Source organism: Eriocheir sinensis, chromosome 18 (assembly GCF_024679095.1).
Source record: "Eriocheir sinensis breed Jianghai 21 chromosome 18, ASM2467909v1, whole genome shotgun sequence".
Taxonomy (NCBI): domain Eukaryota; kingdom Metazoa; phylum Arthropoda; class Malacostraca; order Decapoda; family Varunidae; genus Eriocheir; species Eriocheir sinensis.
The window spans coordinates 6,066,805-6,087,618 of NC_066526.1; positions in this window are offsets into that span (position 1 = coordinate 6,066,805).

A 20,814-nucleotide genomic window follows, 5' to 3' on the forward strand; every position below is an offset into this window, starting at 1 on the left:
GAAGGACGCGCCGCACCCGAGTCTTGCCGTTTGAAATTACTGTCAGAATTACGACGGCCGCGCCAAGACAAAAAGTGCCATAAATCGGGGTGTTTATGAAAGACTCCATTGTCGTGGGTGCGGCAGCGTTAGTCATTGAGAGCCTTGCTTGGTGCGGCGCAGGCAGGTGTGGGGAGTGGAGGGGAGATTGTGAGAGGGGGGAGAGGGGGTGTTGGTTGGACGTGTGGGAAGGGGAGAGGAGGGAGCTGGTTGTGTGGGGGGGAAGAGGGGACGTTTGGTTGTATATGTAGGGGGGACTGGGAAATTGGTTGTGTGGAGGAGAGAGGGGGGTTGTGTGTATGTGTGTGTGTGTGTGTGTGTGTGTGTGTGTGTGTGTGTGTTATATGTATTTATCCACACACACACATCACACACACACACACACACACACACACACACACACACACACACACACACACACACACACACACACACACACACACACACACACACACACACACACACACACACACACACACACACACACACACACCATAAATACGTACTCTGTCATCCTACCTTCACGTATCCATTAGTTTATGCTTTACGTCGCGCGTTTTTTTAGCGGCGCTGTGAGTTAAGCTTTAGGGAAGTGAAAACCGAGAGTGGCTCAGGTGTGGTGGTGCTGGTAGTGGTGGTGGTGGTGATGGCGATATAGTAGCACATCTTACTAATATATCATACTAGTAAGAAATCATGCCCATAATCCCTTAAAACACATCTCCCCACACACAATCTCTTACAAACACACATATCCCCTCCCCCCCCCACACACACACATACCCCCACCCCACACACGCAACCCCATATCCCCCCCACACACAACCCCATATCCCCCCCACACACAACCCCAGATCCCCCACACACAAACATACACATACCCCCCTCCCCACCCATACCTCTTCCCCCCCCGACACATCTCCCCCTCTCCCTCCTCCCCTTAACACACACTCATATCCCCCCCACCCCACCCACACACATACACATACACATAACCCCACACACACACACATGCACATACCCCCCTCCCCACACATACCTCCCCCTCCCCCTGACACACCTCCCCCTCTCCCTCCTCCCCTTAACACACACCCAGTAAATAAAGTTCCCTTGTGTGTGTTCCCTCATATCTCTGACGCCGGCGCAAGACATGAGTGCCATAAAGACGCTGTAAGTCACGTCGATTTGAGGCTCCTTGACGTGGCCTTACTCGTACGTATTAGTGAGGCGCACCGTGACACCCACCTTCGTCAGTCCCGCCGGAACGCGATCCACCTGACGGAGAGAGAGAAAGGGAGGGATGGGGAGGGTGGGGGAGGGAGGGTAACAGGGTGGGAGAGAGAGAGAGAGAGAGAGAGAGAGAGAGAGAGAGAGAGAGAGAGAGAGAGAGAGAGAGAGAATATAAGAAGAAAGAATAAGAAGAAAGAAGAAAAGAAAGAAAAGAGATGAAAGAAACAAGAGATGACAAGACGTGATAAGAGAGAAAGAGAGAAAAGAAAAGAGAAAGAAAATGAGAAAATGAGAGGAAAACAGAAAAAAAAGAAAAAAAAGAGAAAAAAGTGAAATAGAGAAAAGTAGGAAAAAGAAAGAAAAAAGAAAAAAAGGAGAAAGGAAGAATGGAAAGAAAAAGATTAAAAAAGAGAAAAAAAAAGGAAAAAAGAGGAACAGCGAAAAACAAACAAGATAAAAAAAGAGAACAGAAAAAGACGTAAAGACACATTCCTCCACTCCGCCACTCTCAGCCTGCCAGCACACACCTCTCGCCTCCTCAGGTAACCCCACACCTGTGATGCGCTGATGACGCTTCCAGGTAGCCGTTCCCACAGGTGCCTCGGTGCCTGATGAACGTGACAAGGTGTCGGACTATAGTCACACCACCAAAGTGAATATATCGTCTGAACTATATTACGATAGCACAGATTCTTAAACGCGTCTGAAATGGAGCTTGATTGATGTATGAATGCCTGTCTGGTACTGTCAGTTTAGATATATCCTTGGTTCAGATAAATATACCTAACATCCTTTCAAAAGCACCTGAAATGTATCTGTACCAAGGTTATTAATGTACTGTAGAGTAGGTTGAATAATTGCTTGGTCTGTATTTCTACAGCACTTCATCTTAGGAATGAGTAAGGTGTAGGTGAATCGATCCTAAAGTACATTCTGTCTAAACCATCGAAGATGTGTTACACCTGGCGTCATCTTCTCTTGTGATGCATATGTATACTTTGCTTAACTAAGCCTTCTGATAAGATATTCTTGGCAAAGATTGTTACAGTATAGAATCTAAAGAGCGTGTGAGTTGTAGGTGTAGAAGCTAATGATTGACAGCATTTTTTTCACGCTTCTGCCTATGGAGGCTTCTTGGTGGACCCTGGTAGTCGGCCCCAGCCTGTTTATGGCGCATGCAAATGTTTATAGTGGCACCATCTTACTTGGCTCATTTTGCCCCCCGCAGATCATCTTTCCTTCTCTCTAGCGTTTTGCTAGAGTTCGGGTTGATATCTGGTCTTCAAGACAGCATGTGTGTAGTCTTAGGCGGTGACTGAAAAATCCCAGCTTGTGGTGGCAGGCTTACGCGAACCCGTGTCCTCCTGGACGGCGCACCAGCACGCTAACCATTCAACCACCGCTCCCCCATACGTCACTCACACCCACACCTATGCCACTAGACTGGAGGTAGACTCGATCTAACCAGCCATAGCACATCCCTTGGTGTGACGGTAGTGCTGAAAGTCGCAAAATGAATTGATGCCTAGAGTGGCGCCGTCTTTTAGTCTTCATATAAACTCCTGTGTTGAATGACTATGATTTTCCATGCACATTAATTTTCTATCAAAATGCTGTTATTGTTTCAGAGAGGTGGCTGTTAGTGAACCAGTAACGTTTGATTCTTTTCTGTTATGACTTAAGACCCGAAATTGCTTAGATAAAGTATAAAAGCGGAGAGTGAGTAGGGTGAGGCGATGAGGGGAAAGAGAAGCGGTGAGGGGAGACTAGGAAGCGAAGATGGAAGGAAGGGAGAGAAGGATGTAATAGACGAATGAGACTGGATGAAGCCGATCTCGACACACACACACACACAAATACAAACACAAACACACACACATTCATACACACATTTCCCCCCCCCCCCCACATATACACAATCCCCCCCCCACACACACACACAAAACTCCCCCCCTCCCCCTCACACACTGATCCTCACAAACACATTCCCTCTTTTCCCGGCTGGCAATGCGCGAGGCCATGAATCAGGCGGCGGAGGGAGCGCTAGACAGGCGGAAATCAGCCCTCTGCAGTATTTTCCAGAGGTTGCGGGTTGGCGGCGCATTACCGTCTCCACCCCTCGCTGGCCGCCTTACTGATGGCCGCTCCAGCCGGGATGGAGGCCGCCCTGTGACGCTGTTAGCCCACGCTCCGGAACGCCGCCCCTGGAAAGCCCTGTCGCCTGCCTTTATTTTTACTGTCTCGGGATTGTTGTAGTTGCCCCTCCCACCCGCCTTCCCATTCTCCTCCTCTCAAACGACTTCCTTCTCCTTTTATAGCGCTTCCTCCTCCTCCTCCTCCTTCCTCTTTTTTTCTTTTTCTTCTCTCCAGATTCCTCTTATGGACGTTTCTGGCTCCTCCTCCTACCATCCTTTCCATCGTTCTCCTTCTTCCTCTTTCCCTTTCTTTATCTTTCTGGTTCTTCTCTCTTCGCTCCTTATTTTCACTTCATATGGGCCTTACTAACTCCTCCTCCTTTCTTCTTTCCTTCCTTGCTTTCTTTCTTAAACCACTTCCTCCTCCTCCTCCTTTCTTTGTCTCTGGTTCCCTTCGTGTCGCCTTAAGTTATTTTTATTCTCTACAAGTTATTATTTGCTCCTTCTCCCTTCCTCTCCTCCTCCTTCTAAAGCATTACCACCCTTCTTTCTTCCTTTCCTCAACCTCCGTTCCTTCCTACTCCCTTTAAAGCACTTCTCACTTTCTTCCCTTCCTTCTCTCCCTCTCCTAAAGCATTATTGCACTCTCCTCCTTTCTTCACCCTCCGCCCCTTCATACTTCCCTCAAAGCACTTCTCCCTTTCTTCCCTTCCTTCCTCTCCCTCTCCTGAAGTATTATCGTCCTTCTTTCCTCCCTTCCTCACCCTCCGCCCCTTTCTACTTCCCTTATAGCACTTCTTCCCTTTCTTCGTCTCCCTCTCCTGAAGTATTACCGCCCTTCTTTCCTCCTTTCTTCACCCTCCATCCCTTCCTTCTTCCCGTTAAAACACTCCTTCCTACCTTCCCTTCCTTCCTCTCCCTCTCCTGAAGTATTACCGCCCTTCTTTTCTCCTTTCTTCACCCTCCGCCCCTTCCTTCTTCCCTTAAAGCACTTCCTCTCCATCCATTCTTTTGTCTTTCTGGTTTCATTTCTGTCCCTGCCGCCGCCACTACCGCCCTCTAGTTGCTGCCCCCCACGCTCTTTGCTCTCCCTCCACTCCGTAGATCACGCTAATCACCCATTTCCCCTCCTTCCTCCCTCTCCACCGCCGACGTTTAATGCACCGAATAGCTGTCACGGGGGGCGGCAGACGGGCAGGAGGCGGTGGCTTGGGGGTCTGGCTTGGCTATGGCTCGCCCCGACACACTGCATAGTATATTATTCTTCTGTAATTTCCTTCCCTTCTCTTCCCTTCTCCCGCCCCTCCTCGAATCGGACCTCCTGGAAAGAGAAAATTCTATCGATCACGCAGCATGAGGGGAGCCAGGACGCCGCGATCTCATTGGCTAGAAGGGGAAGTGGGCGTGGCTTGTGAGTCTTTCCATGTCCGACGCATGCGCAGAAGGGTGAGGCACTGCGGCGGGAGGGAGGGAGGGAAAGAGGGAAGGAGGGCAGGAGGGAGGGAACGAACCAGCATCACCGCGGGAGCTAACGATGATTGTCCTAAAGGAGTCCGCCCTATCATCAAGGCTTTCCTATTCCGGCGCCTCAATCACCACCACCACCACCACCATAAAAGTGATTGAATGCCCTCACCTCCCGCCTTCCTTTCCCCTCTTCATCACCTTTTTCCATCCTAGCTACTACTCTTCCTTCTTTTATCCTCCCTTCCTCCTCCTCAATCCCTTTATGAGCACTCTCCCTTCTATTCTTCCTCTCCTCCTCTCCCTTCATCATACCTACCTTCTCTCCACTTACTTTTTTTCCATTTCAACTTGTGGGTCCTCCTCCTCCTCCTCCTCCTCCTCCTCCTCCTCCTCCTCCTCCTCCTCCTCCTCCTCCTCCTTTTTCTCCTCCTCCTTTTCCTCTTCCTCCTTTTCCTCCTCCTCCTCCTCCTTTTCCTCCTCCTCCTCCTTTTCCTCCTCCTCCTGTTCCTCCTCCCACGTCTCACGAAGCCAAACACTTCTTCAATCGAGTCTTTAATGCTTGGAACTCTCTACCCTGTGATGTCGTTGATAGTACAACCGTTACGGCCTTCAAAAATAGATTAGACAAGTATTTTGAGTCCAACCAGCAACTAAGATATTACTCATTGTCGTAATAACGTTAAGTTCTTTCGAATACTTGTGTCCTTGTCCGCTTTTATCGCCCGGTTAGTGGTAGCAGTAATGGTAGTTCTTTCCTTTTCCCTACATAATTTCCATGCAGTTTTTCCATGCTGCATGGTTCTTTTTCCTTTCCTGCCGGCTTTGGCCGGGTGATGGGGGGGTGGGGAGGAGCCTTTGCCTCTACTGTCCTTTATCTTCCACCTTTGATTAGATAGTTATATTGTGTAGTTTGTCACAAACAGCCTCGTAAGGACCATCAGGTCTGCTGTTGTTTTTTCTTTCTTTGTGTTCCTTTGCGGTCCCTCTAAGAATGCTCAATTTTGCCAAACACGAAGATAAACGCTGCCGACTTTTTTTATGCGCCCTTTGAATAACAACAAAATGAGTGCGATATTTTTTTCCAGTTTATCACACTTGTCTGATGAAATTGAGAAAATTATAGACAATCATTTTGCTTATCCGCTGTTGATGGCAAACACAACGATAAACGCTGCAGACTTTTTTTTGATGCGCTCTTTGAATAACAATAATTCGAGCGTTTTTTTTCTAGTTTTCACGCTTGTATGAAAATAAAGTTGCAAGAAAATTATTAACAATCCTTCTTATCTGCTGGAGACGGCAAATACGAAGGAAACGCTGCAGACATTTTTTTATGCCCCCTTTGAATAGTAATAATAAGAGAACCATTTTCATTCCATCTTCACGCTTGTATAAGAAAAAACTTGTGAGAAAATTATAGGCAATCCTTATTCTTATCCGCTGCAGACTGCTTACACCGGCAGATTACGTTGACCTCCATGAAAAGAAAGGAAGAAAATTACTCTCAATGTTGCGCTGACAAGAGATCTTTCCGGCATTTCCCTGAACGCAAGAGAACGGAAGAAAGCAGACTGATCAGCTCCTGGAAAACGTTTGGCCTCCCCGGAAACGTTTCCCGGGGCCGCAACAAAGGCCGCGTCGAGAGCACCAAAACGCGGACGCTGTCTCACCAATCCCCGTCAGTACCCATAAACCATTTGGGCCTTCCTATTGGCGTCCATTCTCAGGGAGGGGAGGGGAAAGAGGAGAGGTGAGGCAAGGAACTAAGGAAGAGGATGGGAAGAGATGGGATTGGAGAGAGAAATGGATGGAGGAATGGAGGAGAGTGTACGGAAAAGGGAGAGTGGAGAAAGAGCAGGATGGGATGGGAAAGTAGGGAGAACGGAGGCCGGGAACTGAGGGAGAGGATGGCAAGAAATGAGAGGCAAGACAAGCTGGAATAGGAGAGAAGGAGAGAGAAAAGGACTGGAAGGGACGAGTAGAAAAAGAAGAAGGATAGTATGTGAAAGGAGTTGGGGCAGTTGGGGGGAGTTGGGGAGAGGGGGAGTAAATGCAGGCAGGGTTTGGAGAGAAGACAGAGAAGAGTAGGGAAGGAAGGAAAAGAGACGGAGAGAGAATGGGAAATGAAAGGATTGTAATTGAAAGGTAAGGTTGAGTATAGATGCCGGGAGAGGGGAGAAGGGAAGTGAGGGCCTGTGGGGTGAGTGAGGGGAAGTGAGGAGAGGCTGGAGGTTAAGGCAGACGGGGAGAGGGTAGGGGAGAAAGAGGATTGGGGAGGAGAGGCGGGGCAGGCTGGGACACGAAGCAGCAGCAAAAGCGGTGGAGAGACCCTTTCCCTCATTCTTCGTCCCCCTCTCACGCGTCACGCCCCCCGCCCACGGCAAATGGAATTGGGATGGGGGAGCTTCCACTCCGGCTGTCCCTGTATATCCCCTCAATAGGTGCTCAAGAGTGGTGGTGGGGACGGCGGGGTGGGGGGAGGTTATGGCGGTGGTGGTGAGGTTCCTCTTTTGTGGGGAGAATATGGTTTAGTAACTGTCCCTGTTGTTGTTGTTATTGCTGTTGTTGTAAGCCGTTTATCTTTCACAGAGCTAAAACAAGTGGTGGAGTGTATCGTCTGAGGCGGTGTATAGCTACTGGTCTTGCTCTTGTTGTGAGAGTACGTATATATTCCAGAGAACTGTACCACCTGCATCGTTTGAAGTGTGATAAAGATGTTTGATGTGATAAAGACTGTACCTTGTGGATTGATATTGTTTGTTTACATTCGTCTAGCCATGGCTTAGGAGCATCTTGTTTTCCAGAGACGAAGTAAAGCAAGCAGTGTAAGAGCAGTGGTTGTCCAGGGCGCTGAATGGAGAATGTGTGACAGCTGTGGCGGGCTCTTTACTGATGTTTTATTTTCTTTACATGGTACCTCCAGCCGGTGTGAGCTTCTTGTTTTCCAGAGACGAAGTAAAGCAAGCGATCAAGCGATATAAAAATAGTGGTGGTCCAGGGCGCTGTATAGCCAGCTGCTGGTTCTTTAGTTGTTGTTTTTTCTGTGCATCGTCTAACCAGCCCGTATAAAGTTTTTTTTTTTTCCAGTGACAAACTAAAGGAAGCGGTATAAAAGTGCAGTGGTCCTGGGCGCCGCATGGCCGCTTGCTGTGACAAAATCTGCGAGTTCTTTATTGATATTTTTTCTTTGCATTGTCTAACCAGGACATGTGAGCCGTTTATTTTCCACAGACGATCTAAAGCAAGTGGTGTAAGAGTGCAGTGATCCAGGGCGCTGCATTGCCGAGTGCTGCGCTATAAAAACTGCGGCCTTTTCTTTGATGGCTTTTCCTTGCATCGTCTATCCGGTCCATGAGAGCCGCTTGTTTCTAAAAGGCGAACTAAAAAAAAAACATGTAAGATAAGTAGTCCCGGACCTTGCATTGCCGACTCCCGTGACCAAAACTGCGGCTTCTTTATTTTTATTATTTTATTTTTATTTTATTATTATTATTATTATTTTTTTTTTTTTTGCATCGTCTAGCCAGGCCGTGTGAGCCGCTTCAGAGAACTTCGCATCAAACCTTTACATCAAACCTTCACATCAGACCTTCACATCGTAAATCTTGGTCGTCGGCTCGGCTCCATGACCACAATTATGTTACTTCTCCGCGGTATTTTTACGAGGTGGTGAGCCGCCGCTTGCGCGCTGTACCTACCCACCATGCCTAGACCTAGACGTCTCCCCTTCGTCGGCGCCGCGTATCCTTCTTGTTTATTGTGGGAAGCAAGTTTTCAGCTAAGAACCGATTGTTGTTGTTGTTGGTGGTGGTGGTTATGGTGGTGTTGCCGCTGTTCCTAATTGAGCGTGGAGATTGATGATGATGGTGGTGGTTGTGGTGATGGTGGTGATCCTGATGGAGCTACAAGTGGGGATGATTTTAGTTCATTGCTTTTTTTGTGGTTATGGTGATGGCGATACTGGTGGGAACCGGTGGTGATAGTGGAGATGGTAATGGTGGTGGTGAGTGGTAGCAGTAATGGGGATTGTGGTGGTGTTTACTGTTAGAGTATTTTGTGGTGGTGTCGGTGGTGATTGCAAGCACCAGAACCTTCAGTGAACACAGTGAACCTAAAGCTACGACTCACACACCCTCCGCTCACCCCAAAATGAGCCTTAAATGAACACAGTGAACTTAAAACAACTCGCACACCCTCCACTCACCCCAAAATGAACACAGTGAACTTAAAACTACTCACACATTCTCCGCTCACCCCAAAATGAACCTTAAATGAACACAATGAACCTAAAACTACAACTCACACACCCTCCGCTCACCCCAAAATGAACCTTAAATGAACACAATGAACCTAAAACAACTCACACATTCTCCGCTCACCCCAAAATGAACCTTAAATCAACACAATAAACCTAAAACTACAACTCACCCTCCGTTCACCCCAAAATGAACCTTAAATCAACACAATAAACCTAAAACAACTCACACATTCTCCGCTCACCCCAAAATGAACCTTAAATGAACACAGTGAACCTAAAACTACAACTCACACACCCTCCGAGCACCCCAAAATGAACCTTAAATCAACACAATAAACCTAAAACTACAACTCACCCTCCGTTCACCCCAAAATGAACCTTAAATCAACACAATGAACCTAAAACTACAACTCACACACACCCTCCGCTCACCCCAAAACGGCCACAATCACACCACACGGCGCAGCACATCCCAGCAAGCCCTCAGATCGCGCAGGAAGAGGACCAGATCAGGACAAGACGACACATGGCCAACATACGCTTCCTCCTCCCTCCCCGCGGCTCCTCCCTCCTCCCCCGCCCTTGCGACAACTACATATTGACTCCTACAATCAAATAAAAGCTATATTTAGTGTCCCCGCTGGAGTAATGAGCGGCCACAAGCACCAATCACGACACATGTAGCAATGACACAGAGACCTGATTGGCTGAGAGGGAAGGGGAACCAGTCACCGCAGTTCCTCTTCGCCCGGAACGAACCAATGGGAAACAGGAACACCGAGCATCACAAATCGATAAAGCCATTACTTCCCGCCGAAGGGGATGTCATCGTTTATGTATATTTTTCTCTATTTATCTCTGTTCTCCAGCCCCTAACCGGTTCTTTATTGCCGTGTGATGGCCGCGTCCACTACCTGCCCGGAGACTAACGAGCCGCCGACCACCTGTGATTAATAGCCAGTCCAGGGAAATTAGAGGTAAATAAATGGGAGCGGAGGTGTGCTGTGGGGCTCCTCCGTGCACAGCTGCAGCGTGGCCACAGAAACAGGTATAATGCTGTCACCGCTGCTGCTGCTACCCGCCCCCCCTCACCCTCCACACCACCACCACTGTTAACGGAGGTATACCCACACTGGTACACACACGCCCTCACCACCTACACCCACCCACCACCACCACCACCACTACCAATACCACCACCACTGGTAACAAAGGTATACCCACACTGGTACACACACGCCTTCACCACCTACACCCACCCACCACCACCACCACCACTACTAATACCACCACCACTGCTAACGGAGGTATACCCACACTGGTACACACACGCCTTCACCACCTACACCCACCCACTACTACCACCACCACCACCACTACTAGTACCACCACCACCACTGCTAACGTAGATATGCCCCCCAAACGCATAGACAGCATCACCACCTACATCCACCCACCACCACCACCACCACTAACACCACCACCACTGCTAACGGAGATATGGCCCCCCAAATACACAGACAGCATCACCACCTACACCCACCCACCACCACTGATATGCCCCCCAAACACACACAGCATCACCACTTACACCCACCCACCACCACCACCACTACCACCACCACTACTGACGGAGACGGAGTGACGGCTAACATGAACCATCTCCGCTACGTCCTTCATGCCGCATTAATAATTTCAAGCACGTTTTATTTTTCATTTATTTTTTTAATCGTAACTTTTCAATGTATCACTATTTAGCTTTAATAGTGTACCTTTATAGATAATACGTTACGTAATTGAAACTAGCGTATAACTCACTCATAACCTTACTGTACCATTTTGGAAAGCTTATGTAACGTGTGAATGTATGCATGTATGTATATAGATAGATAAATGAATAGGTAAATAGATATACATAGATATAGACATGTAAATAGATACATGGATATAGATTTTTGGTAATTGTGGAGAATCACTACGCGCCCCCAAAATACGATATTACGCCTCCATATTATAGTTAAGGGACGAAATACATGTCCCTTAACCATAACATGAAGGCGGAAAAACTTAGAAGTAAAGAAAAAGTGGTAAAGGTAGTGAAAAGGAAGTTTTTCCGCCTTCATATTATGGTTAAGGGACATGTATTTCGTCCATTAAGTATAATAAAATTATGGAGGCGTAATATCGTATTTTGGAGGCGCGTAGTGATTCTCAATAATTACCAGATTTTTCTCTATCAGTAAATATAAAAAAATCATTAGTAATTCATATAAGTGCTGCACTCAGACCCAGGTGGAGTGTGCCCGGAAGCTAGGCCACCGGATAAAGCGTCCTTCATACATATTTATGAGCGCGCTTATCTGACGGCTACCGGTGTTGGCCCGGCACTGCCCGCGGTCTGCAAGGGGCGTCAGAAGCTGTGTGCGAATTTGCATTTTTTTTTTGTGCCGGAACGTCATTCTTCTTATTTTTGTTGTTATTGCTATGGTGGAATTAGGGGATAAGAAAAAGAATAGAATAGGAGTAAGAAAAAAATGAGAACAAAAAATAAGATCAAGAATAAGAACGAGAATAAGAACAAGAATAAGAACAAGAATAAGAACGAGAATAAGAACAAAAAAGAACAAAAAAGAAAATAACAAAAAAGAACAAAAAAGAAAAACAAAAAAAAGAATAAAAACAAAAGAAAAACACACAAAAAAAGAACAAATAAGAATAAGGACAAGTGGACAAGAAATAAGGACAAGAATGAAGACAAGAACGAGAACGAGAACAAGAACGAGAACAAGAACGAGAAAATAATATGAAATGTGAAAAAGGATGAGAATAAAGACTAATAAAAATGAGAACAACGATATACAGAAAAACACTAAAAGGCTTGGGCGGGATGAGGCGGAAGGCGTAGTGCAGGTAAGGCAGGGTCAGGGAAGGCTTAGTCACGGCGCGAACCAATTACCTAATGAAGTCCCGCACCGCCAAGCTTCCCTCCGCATTACCCTGATTCGAGCGGCCGCCAATCCGGTCACGGTGCCGCAAGCCGCTGGTACGCTGAAGAAGCTTTATGTCTTACTGGAATATCGTCTTTTACTTACCTAACTACTAACTTGTCTACTTACCTACCGACCAACCTACCTATTCCTTCCCTCCTCCTTTCCTTTTCCTTCCCTCCGCCTTTAATTTTCCTCCCCTCCTCCTTTCTTTTTTCCTCCCTTTCTCCTTTCCTTTTCCTTTAAGTAAGTAAAGACGACGATCTCAGACGATGGTGTTGTCCGGGCTGCGAGAACCAAAGGGAGCTAGGAAGGAAAAGGCAGACTCATACGCCGGTGTTTTGATGTGTGGGGTCAGTGCATTATAGGGATTATCTCACGGCGACCCGCCATGCCCGTTGGTGCCTTGGAGGGAGGGGGGGGCTGGGGATGGGGTGCCAGGAGCTTCAGACCATCGATCCAACGAATTTTACATGGTCGTCTTCTTAGTTGTAGTTTCTCTTTACTTCCCACTCCTTCCCCAATCACTTCATTATTACTATCAATATGCTAACACAACTCTCCTGCGCCTTGTTATGGAATGATCTTTCTACATACACTACATACCGCATAAAACTGCACTCTACTACATATTACCTACTCCTTACTGCTTAGAGTTAAATAGTATCGTAGTAGTCTTGCAACGGGAAACATGGCATACATAGAGCAACTACCAATGCCATCATCCTCACCTCTGCATTATTCACTAGTCTATTGCTACTGTAAAATAAGATGCCTTAGTTACATCACCTCTTGTTTAATGGTTACCTCCATAAACAGCTTTCGTGCACATGTACATGCTTCTGAGTTACCCCCTCACTTCCGTTCATGAAAAAATAAATTTTATATATAGATATATATATATATATATATATATATATATATATATATATATATATATATATATATATATATATATATATATATATATATATATATATATATTTGTGTGTATATATAAATTCAATAGTTCATAATATTATAACAGCTTTTTTTTTTTTTTACAGCAGAGGAGTCAGTTCAAGGGCATGAAAAGAGGTAACAAATTAAAAAAAAAAGGCCCGCTACTCACTGCTCCAAAAAGGAGTTAGAGGAGTGACCGAAAGATTGGTCAATTTCGGGAGGAGAGGTGTCCTGATACCCTCCTCTTGAAAGAGTTCAAGTCGTAGGCAGGAGGAAATACAGATGAAGGAAGACTGTTCCAGAGTTTACCAGCGTGAGGGATGAAAGAGTGAAGATGCTGGTTAACTTTTGCGTAAGTGATTTGGACAGTAAAGGGATGAGCTTGAGTAGAAAGTCGTGTGTGGCGAGGCCACGAGAGGGGGGGAGGCATGCAGTTCGCAAGTTCAGAAGAACAATCCGCATGAAAATATCGATAGAAGATAGAAAGAGAGGCAACATGGCGGCGAAATTTAAAGAGGTAGAAGACTATTAGTAAGAGGAGGAGAGCTGATGAGACGAAGAGCTGATGAGACGAAGAGCTTTTCCACTCTGTCCAAGAGGGCTGTGTGAGTGGAGCCCCCCCTCACGTGAGATGCATACTCCATACGAGGGCTGGGTAGTAATTAACATGAAACATATTACCCAACATCATCCTAAAGACTTTCCCTATTTCTACCTGTAATATTGTTAAACATAACGTAAGGAGTCTGCAAGAGGCCGGTTGGCCTATACAAGGCAGCTCCTGTACACTCAACCCCACCTTACCTCACCTTACATCAGAAAATTTTACATGATAACCGGAGACGTCGCATACCTGTCCTTCCTCCAGCTCTCTAAGCCACTCTATTACCATTGTTACATCACACCCATCCTTCCAACCTCTTTTACCTTCCTCTTAACCTCTAGCGTACACCACAGTTACGCCACATACCTATAACCTTCTCTCCCCTTCCCTTCAATAAACAACCAAGCCACAATGGGAACGTGACCAAACAGCCCTCCTCCCTGCACCGGTCCTTCGGAGGTGCGTCTTCCCCGGGGCCTGACAACACGGTGCAGGCCAGGCCGCTGCATGAAGTCACATTATTACGACCTCCGCGGCGGGGGCGGGGCGGCACGCTCACCTGTAATCACACACCTTGTTAGCACACCTCTTGCCTCCCTCTCTCTCCCTCTCTCCCTCTCTCTCCTCCCTGCACTGCCTTCCCTCTGTCCGGCTGCGCTGAGAGGGTGGAGGAGAAGGGGAGGAAGGGAGAATGAAAGGTAGATAGAGAGATGGACGGATAGATAAATAGAGGGAGAGAGAAAATTGAATCATCCATCAATCACTCATCAAGTTCATAAGAGGGAAGAAAGGGCGAAAAGGGGGAGAATGATCGCTTTAGTCGAACCATTTTCTTATTATTACCCTCATTACTTTCGTTAACCTCCTCCTCCTCCTCCTCCTCCTCGCCGCCTGCGTGAGGGGGCGCCGTTTGTACAGAGGGGACGCGCGGCACCACGGCCCCGTCAGAGTGAATTTGATGGCTGTGTCCGGCGCGAGGCTCGGCTGTTCGTGCCACGCCGCGCGCCTCACTCAACCAAATTACACGGCTTTTACTTTGACAGAGAGGTGTGGATATGACTCTCTTACCCCCCGCCCCCCTTCTCAGCACCTCCCCTCCGCCCCTTCCCCTAGCCCCTCCCCTCCTGTCCTCCCTCCGTTTCTTTTTCTTTCATTTCTATTTGTCTATATTTGTATCTTTTTTTTTTTGACAGAGAGGTGTGGATATGACTCTCTTACCCCCCCGCCCCCCCTTCTCAGCCCCTCCCCTCAGCCCCTTCCCTTAGCCCCTTCCCTCCTGTCCCCCCTCAGTTTCTTTTTTTTTTTCTTTCTTTTTGTCTATTTTTGTATCTTTCTTTGACAGGTGTGTGTATGACTCTCTCAACCCCCTAACCCTCTTCTTTATCCTCCTCCTCCTCTTTCTTTCTTCTTCTAAGTTCTATTTTCGTCCTCTCCTCCTTCATTCTCTTCGTTTTATTGCTTTTTTTTATTTTACTCCTACCCCTTTCAATCCCTTCTCTCCCTTCTTTTTTCTCCTTTTCTCTCTTCTTCCCACTGCCCTTTTCTCCCTCTCCAGTATCTCACTATCTCCGTCTCCTCTTTTCTCTGTCTTTCTTTATTCTCTCTACCCTTTTTACCTAACCTCTGCTTCTCCCTTTTTTATCCCTTTCTCTCTTCTTCCCACTCCCTTTTTCTCCCCCTCCAATATCTCACTATCTCCGCTTCCTCTTTTCTCTGTATTCCCTTATTCTCTCTCCCCTTCCTACTTAACCTCTGCTTCTCCCTGACCCCTCCCTTACTCCCCTCCTTTTCCTCCCTTCCCCCTTTCCTTTTCCTCCTTTCCTCCTTTCCTTTTCCTCCCCTCTCCCTTCTTCTTTTCCTTTTCTCACTTCCTCTTTTCCTTTTCCTTCCTTCCTCTTTTCCCTTATTCCTCCCTTCTACTATACCCCTCCCCTCCTCCCCCTCCCTCAATTAATAGCTTCCGTCCCTCAGGTGTCCCGCCCCCACCAGGTAATGTAGCGCTACACTCCGAATAGCCTCTTCAAGATGTAATTGAGCGGCGGGACGGGGGCGGCGCACGCGGGCTCACCTGACACACCTGCCCCCGAATCACCTGTCCACCTGTAAATTAGTGCTGATTGCCACCTGGATTACGAAAGCGAAAATCACCTCCACCTTTATGTCTTACTGGGATATCGTCTTTTACTTACCTAACTACTAACTTGTCTACTTACCTACCGACCTACCTACCTATTCCTCCCCTCCTCCTTTCTTTTTCCTCCTCTCTTCCTTTCCTTTTCCTCCCCTCCTTTCCTTTTCCTCCCCTTCTTTCATTTTCCTCTCCCTCCTCCTTTCCTCTTCCTCCCTTCCTCCTTTCCTTCTCCTCCCTTCCTCCTTTCCTTCTCCTCCCTTCCTCCTTTCCTTCCCCTCCCTTCCTCCTTTCCTTCCCCTCCCTTCCTCCTTTCCTTCCCCTCCCTTCCTCCTTTCCTTCTCCTCCCTTCCTCCTTTCCTTCTCCTCCCTTCCTCCTTTCCTTCCCCTCCCTTCCTCCTTTCCTTCTCCTCCCTTCCTCCTTTCCTTCTCCTCCCTTCCTCCTTTCCTTCCCCTCCCTTCCTCCTTTCCTTCTCCTCTCCTCCTTTTCTTCTCCTCCCCTTCTCCATTCTTTTTTCTCCTCTCCTCCTTTCTTTTTCCTTCCCCCCCTCTTCCTTTCCTCTCCACCTACCTACCTACATACCCACTAACCTACCTACCTGTCCTTGCCTACCTGTCCTTACCTACCTGCCTGTCTGCCCACCTGTCTGTCTCCTTCCTTGCCTGCATAACTACCGACATACCTGCTTCCCTGACCTTCTCTACCTGCAGCATAATTGGCCTCGTAGATAACAGAATAATCCAGGTGTAAAAATGAGCCGGCTTTAACATGAGGGTCAGTGCAGTGGAAATTAAAGCGTTGGTGTGAAAAGCTGAAAATTTGCCCGTCTTTAGATTCAAATAATGGTCGTTTGGGAAGATTAACTTACTCGGGTCTGGCTGAGGGATAGAGGAACCTTTTTGCCATTACTAAACACAGTGCAATAGGAAGAGGCAGAAGAAAGCAAATGGTGTACGGTAAAAAAAATGGTATACGGTAAAGAAAATGGCATACGGTAAAGAAAATGGTATACGGTAAAGAAAATGGTATACGGTAAAGAAAATGGTATACGGTAAAGAAAATGGTATACGGTAAAGAAAAATGGCATACGGTAAAGAAAAATGGCATACGGTAAAGAAAAATGGTATACGGTAAAGAAAAATGGCATACGGTAAAGAAAAATGGCATACGGTAAAGAAAAATGGTATACGGTAAAGAAAATGGTATACGGTAAAGAAAATGGTATACGGTAAAGAAAAATGGTATACGGTAAAGAAAAATGGTATACGGTAAAGAAAAATGGTATACGGTAAAGAAAAATGGTATACGGTAAAGAAAAATGGTATACGGTAAAGAAAAATGGTATACGGTGAAGAAAATGGTATACGGTAAAGAAAAATGGTATACGGTGAAGAAAATGGTATACGGTAAAGAAAAATGGTATACGGTGAAGAAAAATGGTATACGGTAAAGAAAAATGGTATACGGTAAAGAAAAATGGTATACGGTAAAAAAAAAAATCTCGACATACAGAATACGCAGAGAAGGTTAATGGATAAAGAGGACGAAGCAGAACATAAATGAAAAAAAAAATTGTTTGGTTAACTGAGAGGATCTACGAGATTTAGAAGAATTAGGAATAAACAAAATAAGTAAAAATAAATAACAAATATATTCTGGTGAATGAATAAAGTTTGGTTCATCAATAAAGTTTGGTTAACTGAGAGGACCAAATATATTTTTAACCCCGAGACAGAATGCAGAGAAGAACCACGAATAAAGATGAAGAAGAAGAAGATAGAAGATAATAAAATAGTCTGGCTAACTGAGACGATTAAGTAATAAAAAGAGTTTAAGGAAATATTGTGACATACAGTTAGGTTAAATTAGTAGAAGAGAGCAATAGCCTTACTCTTATTTTCCCCTCTTTAATCTTCCTCCTCCTCCTCTCCCTCTCCCTCCTCCTCCTCCTCCTCCTCTTTGTAATCAGTTAAGAGGAGCACAAAAAAAAAGTTCTCCTCTGAAAGTATTTATATGTAAGTTTTTTTTTTCGTCGTTTATTTAGTATTTTTTTCCACTCTGACTGACAAAGTTTTATCTTCTACGGGTTTTTATTGTGTCACTTTCACCTTTGTTCATTCGTCACCCTCGGCGCCGTGGTGGTGATGGAGGTGGTGGTGGTGGTGGTGACGGTGGTGGTGGTGGTGTGATGAAGGTGTTAGGGGAAGTGTTTTTTTAATCTTTTTATATCGCTGTCTTATCTTTGTGTGTGTGTGTGTGTGTGTGTGTGTGTGTGTGTGTGTGTGTGTGTGTGTGTGTGTGTGTGTGTGTGTGTCAGTTTGGCTTTTTCTTTCTTATTGTTTTTTTTTTGTTTTATATGTGCGCGTGTCCTATAATTTCTCTCTCCCTTCCTCTCCCTCTCCCTCTGCCTTTCCCTCTCCCTCTCCCTCTCCCTCTCACCCTTCCTCCTCGTCTCCCTCTCTCCCCTCCACTAACCTATTCAGCGTGATCCATATGATTAATTCCACCTTTAATCTCCTTAGAAGCCATATTTTTAGCCGCAAATCATCTCCCTCCTTCTCATCTCTCTCTCAAATAGCCGTGTTTTGCGCCTCCCCCCTCGCAGTTCCTTCCTCTTTACTCTCTTTTTCTCCCTCTCATCCCTCCTCTTCTCCTATCCACTCCCTCTACTCCTATTCCGTGACCTATTTACTCTTTCACTTACTCATCTGCCATAGTTTTGTGAGCTTTTTTTAATAATTCAAGGTGACTCATGTGTTTCATGTCACTTCTATACCACTAATCAATCAGTTTGTGGGGGCATCCGCCTGGGGGGGTGTCTCCTCGCCGACCCTACGACGCCAAGTCCGGGGGTCCCTCCGGGCAAGTCTCCATGCAGGCCCCCTTCCCAACCCGAGTACCTCCCGGCAGGATCTATCAACTTGCTCAAGCCACTAACTCCGTGGGCGTCCCCTTGGCCTTCTCCACTTAGGATTGTCTCTTACAGAGACACCCGATGAGCAAGATCAGCTTCCGGGTAACGTGCCACGTGTCCGTATAGCCGGAGTTGGCGTTGACGGACTATGCAGGTAATATATGTCGAATCAGTCTCACGGAGTAGTCGCCGGTTTGACATAAGTCATTCCAACGATATCCCATGATTCTGCGTTGACATTTACAATTACCAAAGACATCAGTCTGCCTCTCCAAGTCCCCATTTAGTGTCCATGTCTCACAACCATAGAGTAAGACAGGCAGCACAAGGGACTTGAAGATCCAGATCTTTGTCCTTCTGCACAGGTATCGACAACGCCATATACTCGTGGTAAGGGAGTCCATAACACCGTGGGCCAGACCAATCCGCCGTAAGACTTCCTGGCCAGACTCACCGTTGTTATGAACTACGCTACCAAGATACGTGAAACTTTCTGAGATCTCAACGTCCTCGCCATACGCATGAACAGACTGTTCTGTTTCATTTAGCAAGCCTCCAAACACCTGTACCTTGGTCTTGACCCAGGAGACCTGAAGTCTCAATGACTTCGCCTCCTCGTGCAGTGCCTTGAGAGACATCACCAAAACCTCCAGCGACTCCGCCAGGATTACTGCATCATTGGCAAAACCAAGGTCAGTGACCCTGGTATTGCCAATGGATGCTCCACAATGACTCTGGTCCACAACTCTGCCCAGTACCCAGTCCATACAAGTGTTGCGATGGGGCAAGGACACAGCCCTGCCTCACTCCCGCAGTCACGGGAAAGTATCTGGAGCAGCCCCCCCCCACACACACACACGCACACACTTCACAGCAGTCTCTGTCCCAGAATACAGGCCAGTCAGCAAACCAATAGTCCTCGCAGGAATCCCACGGAGTCGCAGAAGATCCCAGAGTGCCTTGCGATGCACTGAATCAAACGCCTTCTTGAGATCGACATAGGCTGCAAGCATCCCCTGTGTAAACTCACGTCGGCGCTCCACCAGAACGCGAAGCGCTGGGATACGGTCAGTTGTTGACTTGCCAGGCGTGAGCCCAGACTGTTCAGATTTCTGCAGCTTCAGCAGGTGGCTGCGAATTCGCATCAGCAATAGGTGGGCAAGCACCTTGCCTGGCACACTGAACAGTGTAATACCACGGTAGTTGTTGCAGTCCTGGCGGTCCCCTTTCCCTTTCCAGATAGTGACGACCAACCCCCTCTTCCAGTCAGGAGGAACGCTACCGGACTGCCATACGGCAGTCAAGACCGCATGCAACCCGCGGATCATGGCCTCACCCCCAGCTTTGAGCAGCTCCGCACTGATGTTACAGGCGCCAGTGCCTTTCCACCCCTTAACTTTGCCACTAAGACATCTTAATTCGATGTCTTATGGGAGGAGGGGAGAAGAAATGAGGAGGATGAATGAGGGGAGGAGACGAGAGATGACAGGAGGAGAGGGAAGTGGGGAAGAGAAGAAAAGTGAGGAAAGGAGAGCAAAAGAGGAGGGGTGGAAAGAAGGGAGGGAAGGAGAGAAAAAAGGAGAGATAAGTGAAGAGAAAAACGATAAGAGGTTTTAATGATGCATAATTATCTATCTGTGAGGTTATCTATTTCCCTATCTGTCTTTAAAGCTTTCCTCTTACACGATTTGTTTTTGTTTTTGATTATATATATTTCTAACTACGTAGCCTCTCTGATCTTCACAGCTGAGTCATATAGGCAATACAAAGTCATACACACATTCACCTGTACTTGCCTTTTTTGTTTATTACCTGCAACACCCCACATGTCATCCACTTGTGAAGTCGTGTGGTTTGGCAATTACCTCCTCCAATGAAGTTGGAGGAGGTTATATTTTCGGTCCGGTCAGTATGTTTATTTACTTATTCATCTATTTATTTATTTATTTGTTTGTTCGTGAGCAGTCTTCTGTGCACAATTTTGCGGATATCTCAACCAATTTTTCAGAAAGCTTTGTGTTCATCCAGAAAATTAAATTAAATCTTTTATGTCAAAGATTAAAGGTCAAGGTCGCACAAAACGTCAGACTCACATATTTTAGCTCATGG